This window comes from Lepeophtheirus salmonis, chromosome 4, assembly GCF_016086655.4.
Source record: "Lepeophtheirus salmonis chromosome 4, UVic_Lsal_1.4, whole genome shotgun sequence".
In the NCBI taxonomy this organism is placed as follows: Eukaryota; Metazoa; Arthropoda; class Copepoda; order Siphonostomatoida; family Caligidae; genus Lepeophtheirus; species Lepeophtheirus salmonis.
In genome coordinates this window covers 35,626,760-35,644,486 of record NC_052134.2, presented here as the reverse complement: position 1 = coordinate 35,644,486, position 17,727 = coordinate 35,626,760, and positions in this window count along the sequence as shown.

Below are 17,727 nucleotides of genomic sequence, written 5' to 3'. Positions count from 1 at the left end.
AAGGCCATGCAGGAGTTGATGACAAACTCATCTGACAAGTTGTCCCATGCAGCCACTATTGAGGACTTCAGTGAGTCTACATTTGGGTGTGAGGTCCCGTTGGTTTCTCTCTCCAATGTGCCCCATTTAGAAAAATCAAGTGGGTTCAAATCTAGTGAGAAAGGGGGCCATATATCTTTGGACCAGAATCGAGCCATATTATCTGCACAGAACTTATGGCACTTGAAGAACGTGTGAGAGGGGCACAATACTGAGTCTACACTTAGTTACCCTCCAGGTAGTTGGTCTTCAGCTATGTCAAGATATTGTACCTAAGCACCTTATAGTAGGCCTCCTGGCCAATATTCTGCCTAGCATTGAAAAAGATCGGATGCATCTTCTTACCAATAGTGGCAACAACGCCAAAGACCATTATTTTGGGCGGATATTTGAGACGGTAAACCCCTTGGGTCTCTTCTTTTGTCTACGCAAGCCAGTGGTCGTTCCAGCGTGTGTGGAATTGATCAATTGGTTTCATGTCTTCCTTCGGAAGGTAAAATGGGGTCATTGTGAAAGGAGCTACATCGAAGTCGTTGGCTAGGCAATCACCAACTTAGTGGGATCCTCCTATATATTCTTCTCCAAACTAATCAAGATCTTCGTATCCCTCTTTGAATTATGGCCTCCACTTTCTGATATCCTGGAGAGGTCTTTTCCATTATTTTATGTTGGCCAACTTAAAACCAGGCTCCTAGAACACTTAACAATATCCGTAATCTTCACCACATCAACTCCAGCATCTTGGAGATCTGAGATACACTGCATTTTTTCTTGTTGCTCGCTCATTATGATGAAATGATTAGTATAGTTGATTTATGTAAAAAGAGCAGTGGAAACAGAATATCAAAAAAATAATCAATATATCTTTTGATAGTTATGGAAAAATAAATATTAAGTAATAGTGCACGTTTTGCTGCCCCTATCCTGTATCTAATATAAATATTTGATAACGAGTAATAGAAGCTCTCTTTGGACCAATGTATGCTTAAAAAAAGGCTAAACCCTGATTTGAATGTAGGGCATTTGTTGAGACATAATGTCTGGTGAATTGTATTTTAAAAATATCTAAAGATTATTCGTAATTTTATATTTATTTTTCAAAGTATATTTAAGAATATTTTTATGTAGGCGTTGCAACACTTGACTACTTATAAAAATAATATGTAGATAGGCCATGTAAGTCGTTATAATACTTAGTAGTGTTATAGCTCGGTCTGAGACCGATTTTTTTTAGCTGGTTGTTAAGTAGTTTTTTTCTTAACATATTTTTACCGAAGAAACGAAATTTCTTCTTATTCAAATATTGGACTAATTTTCTTATCACCGTGGGTATACCAAATGTTTACATACTAAACACTTGAAGCGTAACATAATATAATTCTACAGACATTTACAATTTAGGAGAACACATAACATCATAAACAATTACTCTATAAAATTGAAATGAGAGCAACGAAAAAGACTTTTTAAGGGACTGATCTGTATGAAATTTTTCTTTATACCTGATGTTATTTTTATTGTATATCACAACCTTTCTCCAAACACAAACAAACAAAAAAAATAATAAATTGATATTATTATTTACAAGGCCTTAGGAAAAGCTAATTCAAATTCAATTAGCTAAAGTTTAGATCACTGATAATGTGGAAAGTGATGCATGAATATCGACAGCTAATGACAAAATACAGAATAATTTTTTATATTAGCCTGGTAACGCTGTGTGGGATCAATCTCGATCGAACTTTTATATAAGACCGATCCAGACAAAACTTTTTTATATGACTAAATTAGCTTGATCCGTTCAGATCACATATTCGAAAAAAGAATCAGAAAAGTTCACAGATGAAAATTTTTGTAGAGTAAATCCATAAAATATAAATTAGGTAAAATTGTGTGGGATCGATATCCACCGAATTTTATATTTGACCGAGCAGATCGAACTTCTTTAAAAGACCGAATTACTTATTTGGTTCGAATCAAAACTATAACGATCACTAACCGGTCTAGGATTGATTTATGGATCGAAAACCAACACTAGTACCTACCTAGGTAGAAGCACAAAAAAGTTACATCTTTACTGTACATAACTCAAAACGAAATCCGACTGTACAATTAATTTTTTTATTATAAACAAGCATAAATCAGAACTGGTTTACAAGCAGTTTTTCCCTCTTCGTCTTCTTCTTCAATGGACTTACATTAATATAGCATGTATGTAAGTAAGCCCAAGGTATGGATTTTTGTAAAGTCACATAAAAAACTCAGTCTTTAAGTCATGGCTAACCAGCACTTTGATCAACAAACAAAAATTTGTATTAATAAATATGTATAATTTGAGCACCTACAAAATAAATTGATCAGTTATACAAGAGTACATGAAACATCACGTGATTAATATCTTTTTTCTTTTGGTACAAAGAAAATATCTACAGAATTGGAATTGTATAGGATGATGCCAAAATTTTAAATAGCTTTGGGGGTATTTCTTTCCCTAACACGTCTGTAAAAAAATAGATTTGAAAAATTAATCATCCATTTTTTAAGCTACATTTACCTACAAGGTTTTAGGCCATTTTAAGCATTTAGAAGAGGGGGGATCCAGGTAAAGTGTTAAAAAATTAAATGCAAAAGTGTATGAATGGTTTATAATTATTTGCCTTGGATATTATTTTGAAATTTAATAAAGTTTAATAAATTCATAGTTTGCAATGAAAAGTAATTTGGAATATTTTTTTTATATTTACGCCCGTCGATTAACTTTCCTTAATAAAATAAATGTAGTCCTTTTTTTTTATGAAATATAATGTGCTTAGCTATGCCATATAACTAGTATATTATTCGTTTTTTGAAATATTACTTTAGGCCAAAATCCAGACAAACACAAATATGGATGCATTTCATTTTTGTACAAACTACGAATTCGTATATAGATTACAGCATAAAGATATGATATGAAATTTAAGTCGTCCTATTTTGATCACAGTAAATTTTGCGCAATTTCTTTTTAATCCATCATCAACAACTTTCATTAAAAAATGAATTGGAATATAATATTATGGAGATAAAGCCCAAAAATAAAAGGAATCAAATCTTCTTGACAACGTACAGGATGTCTGTTGCAATATTTGATGTTCCAACGCCCTTAATTTAAAGTAAAGAGAGCGTTAATAGATCTCTTAGTATCCGTGGTCACGGCAAGAAAAGTTCAGCTGCATGCCTGGCTGACGTAGCTTACAAATATGGTTTTAGAAGGTAGTTAAAATCAGCTAGATAGAGTATGAAGGTGTGCCAGTCAATTATGTGAAGCTTTAGATAGACGGTTGCGGTCCAACAGTGCATAGACTTTCCCATACCAATTTCACTTCACGTTTTGCTTCTGAATACAGTATATTGTATAAGTTAAAATTTATAATTACGCTTTAGTTAATTCAATTATCAGTCGTTTTATTATTATAAACTATTGATTGATGCTATTTTGATTTATTAAAATTAATTATTTAATATATAATTACAAATATTAGGACAATGTGCATTTGAAATTTAATATGTACCACAAGTGATAAGCGATTTTCATAAAAAGTCAACAGTTACTTTATTTATGAATCAACCATATAATCCATGGAATATTACATTATTTTCGTCACATATTATTGTAAATACTTCTTTGAAAATTATTATTCTCACTTTTTGGTAAAAGCTTGTACAATTTGAATTTACAATTTACAGCTTGAACACGACATATATTTAAATAAATTAATTAGTCAATAAATTCAAATGCTTGCCATTAGAGTTTATAAAAGTAAATGTTCTTCTCTATTTGAATAAAGACTCCAGGTGTGCGTTAGGTCTTATCATACTTCATAAATATACATAGACATATGACTGCTAGGGGCTCAATAAAGATCTGGAATAGTGATACAAGAAACGGATAATAGCTTACAAAAAAAGAAATGGAGTTGCATTTTTATATCGTTAACGAGTGTTGTCATATTATCAATATGTTCTTACAGGTTCCAGTTTCAAAATTGGTATCGGTATTTTGATACTTTTATGATTAAAAATGTCGTTAAAGTCCATTCAAATACACTTACAAGGGTTGTTAGGGCTAAATTATTAAACCAAGATCAGGAAAAATACAAAAGAAACTCGAAAAATTTGGGCCATTACATAATTAAAGATCCAATTTTTTATAAGTTAGTGCAGCAGTAAATACTGATTTTAATATCATTTTAGTAAAACACCGTTTTCAATGCGGTAGTACCCCGGTATCACGATAGTAAAATATACTGAACAATATTATGTTCAAATATTCAGTCCGTTTTCAAGAATCGTGTCATACTTTATATCAGAGTTCCTTCGACAGCATGAGTATTATATTTAATCAAGGAGTCGAATTTGTTTAGATGAATCGCTCATCCAATACTATGGCTTATTATAAGTGAATAAATCGGGTTTAAAATTTTAATAAAACTATACTTTGCATATATTTTGTTGGAAAAAGTTGAGAGGGTCATTCAGTTTTGGGATCGTTTTTGTTCCTGAGATTTATTTTTGAAGATTTTGATCTCGACCAAAGGAACTGGATTAATATTATTCTTACTAAAAAAACGAATACTTCTTTTTTCCATGTTTTGATCTTTTAAAAAGAACCCCGCTCTATCCATCAAAATGATTAAAATCAATAGAAATGAGCGTAAATATGTCTATAAAATTAAATAAATCTCAGTAAGGCCTCTATAAATTTTAATTTGATTGTTTGTTATGTCAAATTTTTACAGTTATTATAATGCTATTTTTTTTTTTTACTTATACGTCATCATACAGGTGTGCGCATCTAAAACTGAACACTCTTTTAAATTTTACGCCATGCACATATTCGTGATTTTGTTGAGTTGAAACCGGTTGATACTCCGAGGCAAGGGTCTTGACTAGTTATAAACAAAACTCCAGCAAAATATAAATAGCAACAGTGAAACAACAACCGATAATATGGAGAGACGTCGAGTCGCAATTTTGGAACTTTTCGAGCGGAGAAAAACTCCCACTGAAATTGCCAAAGTTCTGAACTGCAGAACAGCGTGGTAGGCAAAGGGACTCCTTTATTTTATTAACTTATATTTAGAATCAAGAGAGCAATATCAATCCATTATGGCTAATAAGTTAGATCATACATGATTCCCTATAACCCTGCTACTTACTACATTTTTCATATCGCTTGGACCGGTATTTACTATTTTGTTTATTTTTATGGGTGCATCAAGAAATTTGGGCTTGATTATGATCTGCCTTACTTAGCAATGCATAATCCATAGTAATTTATTCGTAAGAAGAAATAAATAACCAGATATTCCTTTGTTACATGCTAGTGCCAAATTCTTAATCAGAGAAGCAACATTGAAATAAGTTATTGGAGCTTATTGTGAATGAAGCTTGAATTCGTTAGTGTTCATTCATGTAAGTATGGGAAATTCAATTACTCCGCTTATTCTATTATAGGTTTAACTCTTGTAAATAAGTTTATATGCTTATAATGGACCGCATTAGTATTATATGAAGTGTTTATATGTTTTAATGTATGTAAAATATAATATTGGAAGAGAAAAATGAATAACTTGTGCGTCCAGAGGGAAAAACAAAGCCAAAATTGATTCTGGGCCTGGTCACATAGGATAAATAGGACAACTTATGAAATATGTAAAAATACCCGTTGGTATTTTAAGGGTTAAAGTATCGGTATCAACTTGGTTTAGGTAACTCAAACTTTTGGTATTACTTTGGTCTAGGATACGATAGTATCGATTAAAAACCTTGAATCTCTTAAATGAGGTATATACATACTTGAAGATTTAGCGAAAAATTAGCACCGTTCATTCATTTTGAAAGCAGGGAAAAAAATTGAACGATTAACGAAAAAATCCCTTTAAACGGAGTCTATTTCTTTTCTCTTTTTTTCAGACATACTTTACAACCAAGTGGCAAAACCATGACATGTGATCGATTTTTGATCCAGTTTAGTTCACTGCGAAAATATTGAGAATACTGGGAGTGTAGAATTACGCCATGAATTGACGTTTGCATAGTTCACGAAAGAAAGTGACTTCATCTGTGCTATCTCAAAAAGAGAACTTTGCAAAGCGAAAAAGTTTTTCGTCGTCAACTAAATTTGGAGAAAAATTATTTAAAAACATGAACAGATAAATGGACATAATAACAGTTTGACGGAATGAACGTATTGTTAAAAGAAATGAACAGATGAAACGAAAAAGTGGGAACGGATCCAAAAGTGGACCTTTCTGTATAGTATAGGCCTCAAAAAGACACATGATATAGAAATATCTCTATTACTAAGAGTTGTACATAAGAACGTTTCCTTTGTGTAGGTTCTATGCATGTTGAACATATACAGGTAAAAGCTTTGAGGTCTCTAATTACTCAGCATCATGATGGGTGGATGAAGTAAGAAGAAGAAAACTGTCAGTTTCATTGGGTTTTGTTCATGTTATTTTGGTTGTGTTTTTTCCTTCATGATCCCTGATCAAATAAAACAAAAAAATAAAAACGGAATGAAACAAAAATTAATTTGTTCATGCCGAGGAAAATCAATTTTTGTGAAATGTTAGAGTAGAAAACAAACCGACTTTTTTATTATGGTCCATGGATGTAGTAGACATGTTGTAAAAAAACCATTAGGGAACTCAACCTCAAACGATGTACATATTAATAGCATAACTTGAATTGTAGATCGACATAATATAACATATATATACACGACCTTTTTGTTCCTCAAATTGATTTAATGACAAATATAACTTTTTATTGTACATATGTAAGAATGTATCAAAAAAAAAATATTAGGAACTGTAATTTACCTAGGGATGTAAATCACAGGCATTTTCGGTTTGTAAAACAGAAAAAAAAACCCAAATATTGAAATGGTCATCTCGGCAATTCAAAGAACTTTTGAAGGAAGCTGCTTAGCTGTCACGACAGTTCATTAGATCAGTTGCAAGCAGCTGAGAGATGTTGAAAAAAAACAAATCTTACCGGTTCTCAATTCTACTCTGTGCCGAACAAGTCCTTGCACTTATAACTACTCCCCCCCCCCAAAAAAAAAAAACAAAAAACAAATGCTCAATGTTCGTCTCCGTTATTAATAAACAAACAGACTCGTTGTTAAACTTAATACTGAGATGTAATCTTCTCAAAAATAATTTAGTAAAATTACAACAGCTTTAGAAATGATAAAAAACATTTTTCAGTTGCCAACAACAAAAAAACGTACATAACAAATGCTTAAGTTTTACAACCTCAGTCTACAATTATTATGGACAACAAATCAATTATGAGTCCCTTGAGTACATAAAAAAGGTATCAAGTCCATCCTCGAGTATTCTCTCCTATTCAAGCTCATGCAAAAAAACTAAGACGGGGCATCAACCAATGAGAGGTAAATAAGCTAATTGGGCTATGAAAAAGTTTGGTTATATCAAACAAACGGCAAATATATATCAATAAATGATTGCATATATGGAAACGTTTTTCTGGGGAAAAAGCAAAATATTTATCCGTTTTGGGCTTTTGTTTTAACAGGTTCATTTTCACCAAAAACCATATTTTACACGTAAATATATATTGTACAAGTTATCTACAAATTAAAAGGAGGAGTTAATTTTTATAAGTCGAATGCACTCATTTCCCCGTCATTAAAAAACAATAATAACAGATACATCTGTATTCTTTTTATTAATCAATTTATTCCTAGTGTGGACGCGAAACTTTTTGAATCTGCAAAAAGAACTACATCATTTTTTTAATAATGTTGCCGTGTGGCCAGGACTTCAATTTATTTTGATTATTAAACAATGTACTTTAAAAATGCAAATTATTTCTTTTTTTTTACTTTTTTCAAATTTATAAAAAATAAATGTACAATTATAATTTCAAACATTGCAAGTTTTAGGGTCATAAAATTTAGATTTTTTTTTTGTTAAAATTCGGATCAAAATCTTCTATTACCTTCCAAAGACTGTTTAATTTAAATTAAATTTTTGATTGAATTTCTCAATAAGGAAGTTGCATCTCCATTTTGTTATAAATTCTCACTTTCTAAATCTTTACTAACTCGTAAATAAAAATTTTTTAAAGGATAAATTAAGTTTTTGAATTCATCGTAACAAAAAATGTAGAAGCTCCGAGTAACTTTAAATTTTTTGTTTTTTTGGAAATTCTAATCCTTTTGCTGAAATTTATGAGTCAAATATGTTCAGATTTCAAAAAGAATTAAATATTTTGCTGTATCCTTTCATAATTTAAGTTATTTCTATAGACATGTTATAAAAAAATCCATTAGAGAATACTAACATTCTACAATGTACATATTCATCGCTAAACTTTACTTTTAGATGTACATATGTAGATTGTCAACACAAAAACAAGTTAAAGTGAGTTTTCAATTTATTGAATCTGAATTGCATTTGTATTCTTCAACAAGTTATCGTCAATGTCTCAGAAGAAACTATTTGAATTAATCCTTTGGAGAAGATCAAAACTGTACTGAAAGTAGGCATGATATATTATCATTGACTTAGGAAATAATTATAAAATGATATATTTTATAAAGTGAAAACTCTAAACTTTAGCGTATATCAAGCAATTGAGATGCAATAAATTGAATACACTCCCTATAATTGTATGAATTAGTGAGTATTGTGAGTTTACGTGGTGTATTGTAGACACCGTGTCACAAGTCAAATTTGAGTCCCTAAAAAATTAAAAACCGTACTCTCGATTGAAACATTGATCCAAATCGGTCTTGAAAATATCTTTTAATACAAAAATGAATATTTACATTTGACCTATCAAAATTTAAAGGCTTCTTACTTTTACCAGAGTAAAAAGTCTGAAAATCCCGAGCATCACACATAGGTGGCGTTTTTTTTGTATTATAAAATTCAGATCCGTCTCAGTCAGTACTAACCTTCAAAATACACTTTTCAACATTTCATGACATCTGTTCTTTAGTTTGTGAGTCATTGTGCTAAGTATGACGCTTCTTTTGTTATTTCTAAAACAATGGATCAAAAACAATTTCATGCTTTAATTTTACACTGTTTTGTTTTTTTATGGGAAAAAGTACTGTTCTAGCTCAGCAATGGCTTAAAAAGTGTTACAGGAACTCTGGTCTATTGAAAACAACAATTAAAAACTAGTTTGCTGACTTCAAACATTGTCGTAGAGACAACAATGATGCAGAATGCAGTGGACGTCCAAATGAACAACAGACAAAATCGAAAAAATCAACAAAAACTTTTACCAATATATAAATCAATCTGGAACTTTTTCTGTAATCCTGATTACAAATAAACTGAACTTTAACTTCTTTGGCGTAGGTAACAAAACATCAAAATACATAAAATAACCTAAGATTTTAACAGTTTGAATTAAAACAGTAAAGCGAAAAGCTAATCGCAACAGAATACATAAAATGACTCAATGTGTGAAACAAGAATAAAATCTTTATTTTTCAATTTGAAATCTTTATAAAATTTATTTTGTGGCTAATTGCAAACGCAATTTTTTTCCCTTCCGAACCATGTGGTTTATGAATTGAGAAACCATACAGAAAAAGTGCCTTCACAAAATTAGGATCAAAATCTTCATTTATCTCATTTGAAAGCTATTAACTAGAGCTTTTTATAAATGTGCGCAACTTTATGCTTAAAACTCTCTACACTTCTCAAAAATACAGTTACAAAAGTTGGTGCAAGACTTATTCATTGCCGGTACAGAGTGTATACACAAAATTTTATCGTAAAATTAATTCATATTTGGCAAACAAAATAGTAAAATATAGTCAACATAGTTTTATTTTATTTAGATTAAATAAACAATGAAGCTTCGTTTTAAAATGCTTGACCAAAATCTCATTAATAATTAGGTAAGGGAAGGGGGGAGGGGGAAATCCATTATATAAGATACTTGGAAGACGATTGGAGGGTTTGACCACTCTGTTCGATGGATATAATATATGCCCAAAATGTTAGATAAGGAACTGAAAAGGTCCAAAGAAGTAGTTGGCACTAACAGAATCGAAATTTAAATTCATCTTTATCTGGTAGGTAATAATCATCCATCCTACATAAGGATGACAAGATGTGACTGACAAATAGTGCTGTGTCGGTCCTTATTTATTCTACCCAGTCAAGACCAGTCATACCGGTCCGTGAAATTTTCCCAAAAAATGTGGAGGGTTTATTCAGCCAAATAAGATTTGTTTTAACAGTATTGCACATATCTTGCAAAAAATGTTAATGTCTTAATTATAATACGGACATATTATATTTTAACTAATTATGTTATTTAAGTTCTTTTAGTATATAGCTTAATGAATTTAAAAAAAAATCAATGAATGACATCACGTGTGATCAATTATATACCTTTTTTAAGGACCGACAAGTGGGACGGGACTGGATGAAACGGAACCGGACTTCAGTCCTTGGTCACAAATATGGACCGAACTAACACTACTGACAACACAATCAGATGTGCTAAACATGACAATATCAGTCTAAATCTTTTGTCATATTTCAAAAAGATCTCCTGACAACAAGTTTGAAAGAAATAAGGTTAAAGAGGTGCAAGAAACTTCTAATGTATTTTAACTAAGTATATTATATAATATACTCGTGACAAGTATAAAAACATTTTTATGAAACTGGGAGAAATGTATTTGTGTACAAATACTGGGTGGACATTAAAAATGTTCACACTCATACAATAAAAAATTGTGATACTTTAAGTGACTTATTTTAAAAATTTGGATGGTACCAAGGATAATAGAAATACAAAGTTAGACCATCAAGTAATTGGACTTGCTAGAATTTTAAATCTGAAGTATTGTACCAACTGCTGGGCAAGACAGACAGATTTTGACAAAACCCGCAACCACTTATATTTTATAGCTAGAATATTCAATTTAATGTATCGTACGGGCAGGAAAACAGATTTTACAGAACACACAACACAATTCTACTATGACCTCAACATTAAAAACGTCGTGGAAGTCAAAAATGTGTCGTACATGCTTTATGGTATAATTTTGTATTTTTATTAACCTTGGGTAGTACAATATATTTATGAAATATCAACTGTCAGAAACCTTTCCCCAGCCTATTAGATGGTCTAGCCCACAGTAGAAGGATGTACCTTTTTCTTCTTGGCGTAAACTGACATCTTCATTGTTATGTTGACCTTAAAGGCCTCCATGATGTATTCAGGCCTTACTTTGATAGGTCATCCACTCTTGGGGTTGTCCTTAAGGTTGTCGCCATATGCCAAACGATTTCTCACTGTCGACTGTGACCTTGTTGACGTTTAAGGCATTCATGATATCCGAAATGGTTTTTGTTTACAAATAATTGGAACATGAATATTTAATCAGCAACGGCTATTCAATACTGTATTAATAGAAAATCTTATTACTTTTTCACACCCGGTATTTGAGCTAAAAATGGCATTAGAGTGGGGGAAAAAAGAATCAAGATAACCAAAGCGATTCCAATGCTAATTGCAGTGACAAGAAAGGTTGTTTCCCTGATGGTAATGTAATCTTCTAGCAGGATGGAGCTCTTTTACGCACGGTTTAAAACACACAATCGTTCTTGGCTAAAAGTAACTAAGAGAAATAAAAGTGGCGACACTTTATCCCAGCTGCTAATTATATTGTGTTTCCTTCTGGGCAGGTTGGGATGAAAGCATGTAGGGAACGTATTGGAAGAGTAGAGTGAATGGGAGCCACTGTTCAATAGGTCTGGATTGAAATAAATCCAAACTATGTTCTGTAGTCTTACATCTCTTTCCGTAATCCGATTACTTACATAGGAACCAAGGTAATACCCCTGTCGGTCTAGAGCTTCAAGCAGTTCCAGTTCATGAACTGCTAGAACTGGAACTGAAAAAGTTGAACCTAGACTCAAATATATTGCTTATCGGTCTCAATTCTTGTGTTTTTGTTCCTACATTGAATATAAAAGAAAATACAATATTTGTATATTATAAAAAATAAATGAGCTTTTATCAATAGCTCAATTTTCTGAGTTTTTTTTTGTGTGTAATTACACTGTTTCCCAAAGGGTGATACAGTAGTATTTAAATTCTAAAATAGCTTGATTGGGCCCTATAATATGATAATTATAATATTTCTTAAGCCAGGACCAATAGAATAGCTGCCCCTGAACCCGTGCAATCTTGATAATAAAGGCTGATGGTGACATAGTTGAATGGAAAATAGCTAAACAGTACTTGAGATAGTTTTGTATAAAATAATATTTTAGTAACATATTTTATAAGAATTTATAGACTTTTTAAGAATATTATGCAAATTGGAAAGTTTTTTAGTTGTTACCCGGTATTTACATATGTACTCATTACAACAAATTGTTTGTTACAAATTGAGAAAATAAAATCAAGGGCCCTTCTGTTAAATATTTCTAAAGATAAGATGAGATATTAAAAAAATTATCTTGTCACATCATGTACATGTAGTGTTTGAGTAAAATTTTACATTTAACTAAATACGAATCTTTATTTAAGGTAAGATAGTATACATATATGTATAATATTGTATAATCTTCTAACAAAAATCTTAATAAAATATTCAATTGTATATGTATGGAAATTATAATTTCTGAAAGTCATTTAAATAAACATACCTATAGCACTAATATTTCAGATTGTGAGGCACTTTTTGGACTCAAAGGGTAAGTATTTATTTTGAACCATGAGATACAATGGATAAAATAAGTATTTGCCAATTCTGTAACTTTGACCATGACAAAGGAAAGAACGGCCACTAAAAATGGATTATGAATGTGTCTTCCAACACGGGAAGGACTCCAAATATACAACCAATGCAACAAAGAAATGTTATAAAAATATAGAACAATAAGGTTATGGAGTTACCTAGCTGGTCTCTGTAACACCTCAATCGCATAGCAAACATTTATTATTAGGCAAACTTACAAAATCGGTTAAGGGATGAAATTTTTATTTTCTCCAATTTATATGAATGCATTGTAAGTTTATTCACTCGGTTGAGTTCTTTGTTTAACTTATAATTTCTTCTCGTCATCTGCTCAGGAACGTCTGCAGGGGAAGGGCTGGAGGGGATGAAGCTCCCCTTAATTAAGGAATTTTTGCTTTTTACTAGAAAATTTAATTTTTGATTATTTTTTTTTCAAAAAGTATAATATATATATATTTTTTTTCCTTGCTGGCTTTTGTTTTATTTAACAATTTAATAATACAGATTAAATTAATATTATAATGTTGTATTTCCCGGCCGTTTCAAGAGTACTCGAAACTACTCTGTACTTAAATCATTTCTCAGGAGCGTTTAAAAAGTTTAATATTCGAAATATAATCAAGTTTTTCAAATTTCTTTTCAAAAAATTAATTTATATGAATACAATTAGATTTTTTAATTTTTTTCCGAAAAAAAATAATTTTTTTTTTTTTTCCACACAATTAAATTTTTTGAAAATAGCTATGGATTTTTTTAAAAAATTTCAAAAACCTATCCCACTTCCTCAAAAAAAAAAAAAAAAAATCCTGGGGACGCCCCTGTGGGTTTCTATGAATATTTGGTTAGTTTGCTTATTCCCTATTTAATATATAACGTTTGCCAAACATGTATCTAATATTATATACATATAATGGAGAAAAATGATAATATACAAGTGTTATTGGGTATACCGCTACTACAGTGGTAACAAAGTACTTAAACATTTGATAAGGTAAATACAAAATTAACAATAAGACTAGTATTGGCAGACCCATTACATGATAAAAATATTAAATAACCAACGATGAACCTCCAAATTTCTGAACTAGATATTGTCTTGTTCATGATATCATCATCAAAGCTATATGCCAAATGGTGAAACGATGAACACGTGATTAATAATCATACAAATATAGTAAGCTACCCCACGTTTTTATTTTTTGTTTCTTTTGGTCCTCTTAGGGCATTTGTGGGCTTGAATATTACCAACCTACTAATTATCAACCTTCCCGAATTCAAATTTTTGTAAGTTTTTAAAATTTGGACTTATTTTCTAATTTTTGTATAAGTAAAGAAATTTCGAATCCTAGTTTAAAAAAATATTTATATGTGGGGCCACTATTAGTTTATAAGATGACATTGATCCATATAAATTTTTATCATCAATATTCTATCTACAAAAATCTATCCTTCGATAAAACTTTATTTTACTAAATAATCCTAATACAAATTTATCAGAATTCGTTATGTAAAAGTTAAATATAATTAAATCACGGAGTAATATTGGTTTTTCCTTTAAAATTAAAGTAAATCCAAGGTTATGCATCCTTGCTATAAAATAACTTGTCCAAAAATATCAAAACATTTATCAGAGGAGACATATTTAAACCCACTAAAAGTCTTAGGCAATTACAACCTCATTAGAGATTGTAAATCCCATTTCCATAAATATAATTTAAGAATAATGAAAATTATCATATCTTAAAATAAATTATAAAAATAAAAAGAGATATTAATTTTATTTATAAAGAAGTCATTTAATCAAATATGGACAAAAGTTATATTTTTAACCATAGTCTACCAGACGACTTGGTCATTCCTTAAAAAGGTCATCAAATGGGGCTGTTGAAAATATTTTCATCATATTAAAAAAGGTTATTTGAAAAAACATAATAGGTAATTATTCATTCCGCCGGTCAACTGTTCTATGTAATAACATAGTACTGTTAATTATTCCTTTTCCCTAAGTGTAAAATGGCTCATAAAAAATATTAAAAAAAAGGAGTGAATTTATTGACTATAAATGTCAATTTAGTACTTTAACATAGATAATGTTATGACCTATGACTAGCATTTTTAGTTCATGTCTCAAAAGAGTATAATGTCATAAATGTACAGATCAATTTGAGTAGAGAGAAAATTATATGGTTAATACTTTATGGTTCAAATAAAAATTGGATTAGCGTTGTCCATTATATGTCTGAATATTACATGAATTATTATTATATTAAGGATAGTCTTAGAAATATTTATCTGTTATCTAAATTAGTCATTTTCAACTAAAGCTGAAAAGCAAAAGTGGTGAGACGAGCCTGTTAGCTCGAGGAGATTTCTTCGGATTCCTAAAAACTACCCTTCCCTAGGACTTTCAGATGTGGCTTGAGGAACTTTCTTCGGATTTCTAAAAACTACCCTCCCACAGTCCTTAATATGGCTTAAAGAAACGACTTAAAATGGCGTTTCTTTATCATTTCTATTCGTGGCGTATTAATTTTTTTTATTTCCTTCACTGAGTTCATCTAGATACTTCAATTAAAAGGGGAAATTCGGGGAGGTGATGAAGTTAATTATAGGGGAAAAAATTATGGGACCTTTAACACTCCCTAGTAGACAAAAAAAAGTAGATAGCTAATTTTATTTGTTCAAATATTTATCACGTTGTTTTCTTCCCTCCACTTACCTTATAGCTTTCATAATAACTACTTAAAAGCTAAAATGGATCTCAAAACGACGTTTTTTTAATCGTGAAAAGGCTTTAAATCCTTAAAAACACAAAGATTTGTGTCATATGTGCCATATTATAAGAGTAGTCTTCCTTCTATAAGTGGAATTAGAAATAAACTTTTTAAAATAATAATTTTTTTGTATTCAAACCATGTTGTATCACTCTTATGAAGTCTAGTAGAACGTTATTCAACTTTTCAGTTATAGATAATCCATTGGAATACTTTGAAATAAACTTGTACTTCCGAAATCCCCAGTCTAATCCATAAAAAATAAGTTAAAGAAATTTGGGGTATCAAAAAATGTATTAAAATATTACATAGTAAACTCAAAAGAAAGATTCATAAAAACCCAAGATTGGCTAAAAAAGAAATTTCAAATGATTTGAGTATGTCTAAAGTTTCAGTTTCATGAAATCTTATGTACTATGTGGATCGTACGATTTTCCCTTTGTTTAAGTGATGTATACATAAACCACGGGCACAATCATATTTTCCTCATTCCCTACGGTTAATATGCGAACTCATATATTTGTCAATGTTTTGCAAAATTATTTGATTTAATTTTATCCAGAAAACGAATTTACTAACCAATTTAATTAAAAAGAAATATGCTGGTCGTCCTTAGAGAATTTGTTAGCCGGTACACCGAACAGAGACATATATGTAACAAAAGGTATTTGAATATTTTTTCCCAAATAGGGTCATCAGTTTTTATTGAGATGAGACGATTTACCATTTTTGGAATAAGTAAAGTGTCACGTTCTACTTCCAATCACTCGAAACTTCATAAATTTCAAATGTATAATTATCCCTCTGAAAAGGCAGGCTCACCAAGTACATATAAAAAATGTACTATCAACAGAAAATTCCATCAATATATGTAAAATCTAATAGATTTTACATATTCAGGGCTGCGGAGTGGGTACATAAAATGCCCAACTCCAACTCAAGTATTTTGAATGTCACCGACTTCGACTCCAATACAAATTATTATTTTTTAATCCTATGTTTTTTATCCAATATAAGTACTATTGAGTCATTTGAGTCAATATATATTAAATATAGATTTAATTCATAGGTATAGGTAGTTAGTTATATGTAGTAAATAATTGTACCATGTATAAAGAAAATATTTGAATATATGATATATAACTAGATGAACAAGAAAGGAAATGGATCGAAATCTATCTATTGCTAATAACCCTCATAAGTTTTGGAAAATAGTTTATGTACTCGTAAGGGAGGAACGACCTTACACACAACATCTCACTGCAATGTTACACTTTTATCTGATGACATTGACTATGCACAAGTCTAAGTAATGAATTAGCACGGCTAGTGGCTATGCTCTAACCTACATAATAATTTAGACAAGTTTCCGAGTACAGCATGGAGTACAGCACCCCACTCAATATTTTTTTTCAATTCATCCCTCCACAGAAGCTTACGGAGTTGAGACGAAATCCCCTTAGAGCCTCAATTGCTCCAGCTAAACTTTTCCAATTTGATTTTGAACACTCCTCTAGGGAGTGATGGCGTTTAATAATGACATAATTGATCTTATTATGCTTACTAAAATGAAAATGTCGCTGAAAAGAAGCTGGCCAAAATAATTACTTATCAAAATAAATGGTGCTAAGATGATGTTTGCTGAAATAAATGTTGATCAAATGAACAGACACACCTTTCAGGATATATAATTATAGCTAATTGATAAAAAAGATACCGTTATTCTCTCATTGCGAATTCAATTCTAAGTAGATATTCAATTTCTTATTTTTGGTATATATTTCCACAACGTATTTTGACAATATCTGTCATTTTGCATGATTAGTTTTATATATATATATTAAAAGATTAGATGTTTTTTTGATTTTCACAATTTTCTGATGTTTAAAAAATGGAAAGAAAAAAGGAATTTATGGGGAAATTTCCATAAAAACTTATTTGAAAGATTGTAATTTTCCCGAAAAATTAAGCTTTCGATATATATTTTAAAGAATTTCCTACATATTACTATAGGAACCTAAAAGTTGAGTTTTTGATTAAAAAAATATGGGGGGGGAGAGAGTTGAAAGGAGGGATTTACGTTTGCATGAAACAATTTATTTTTGATATATA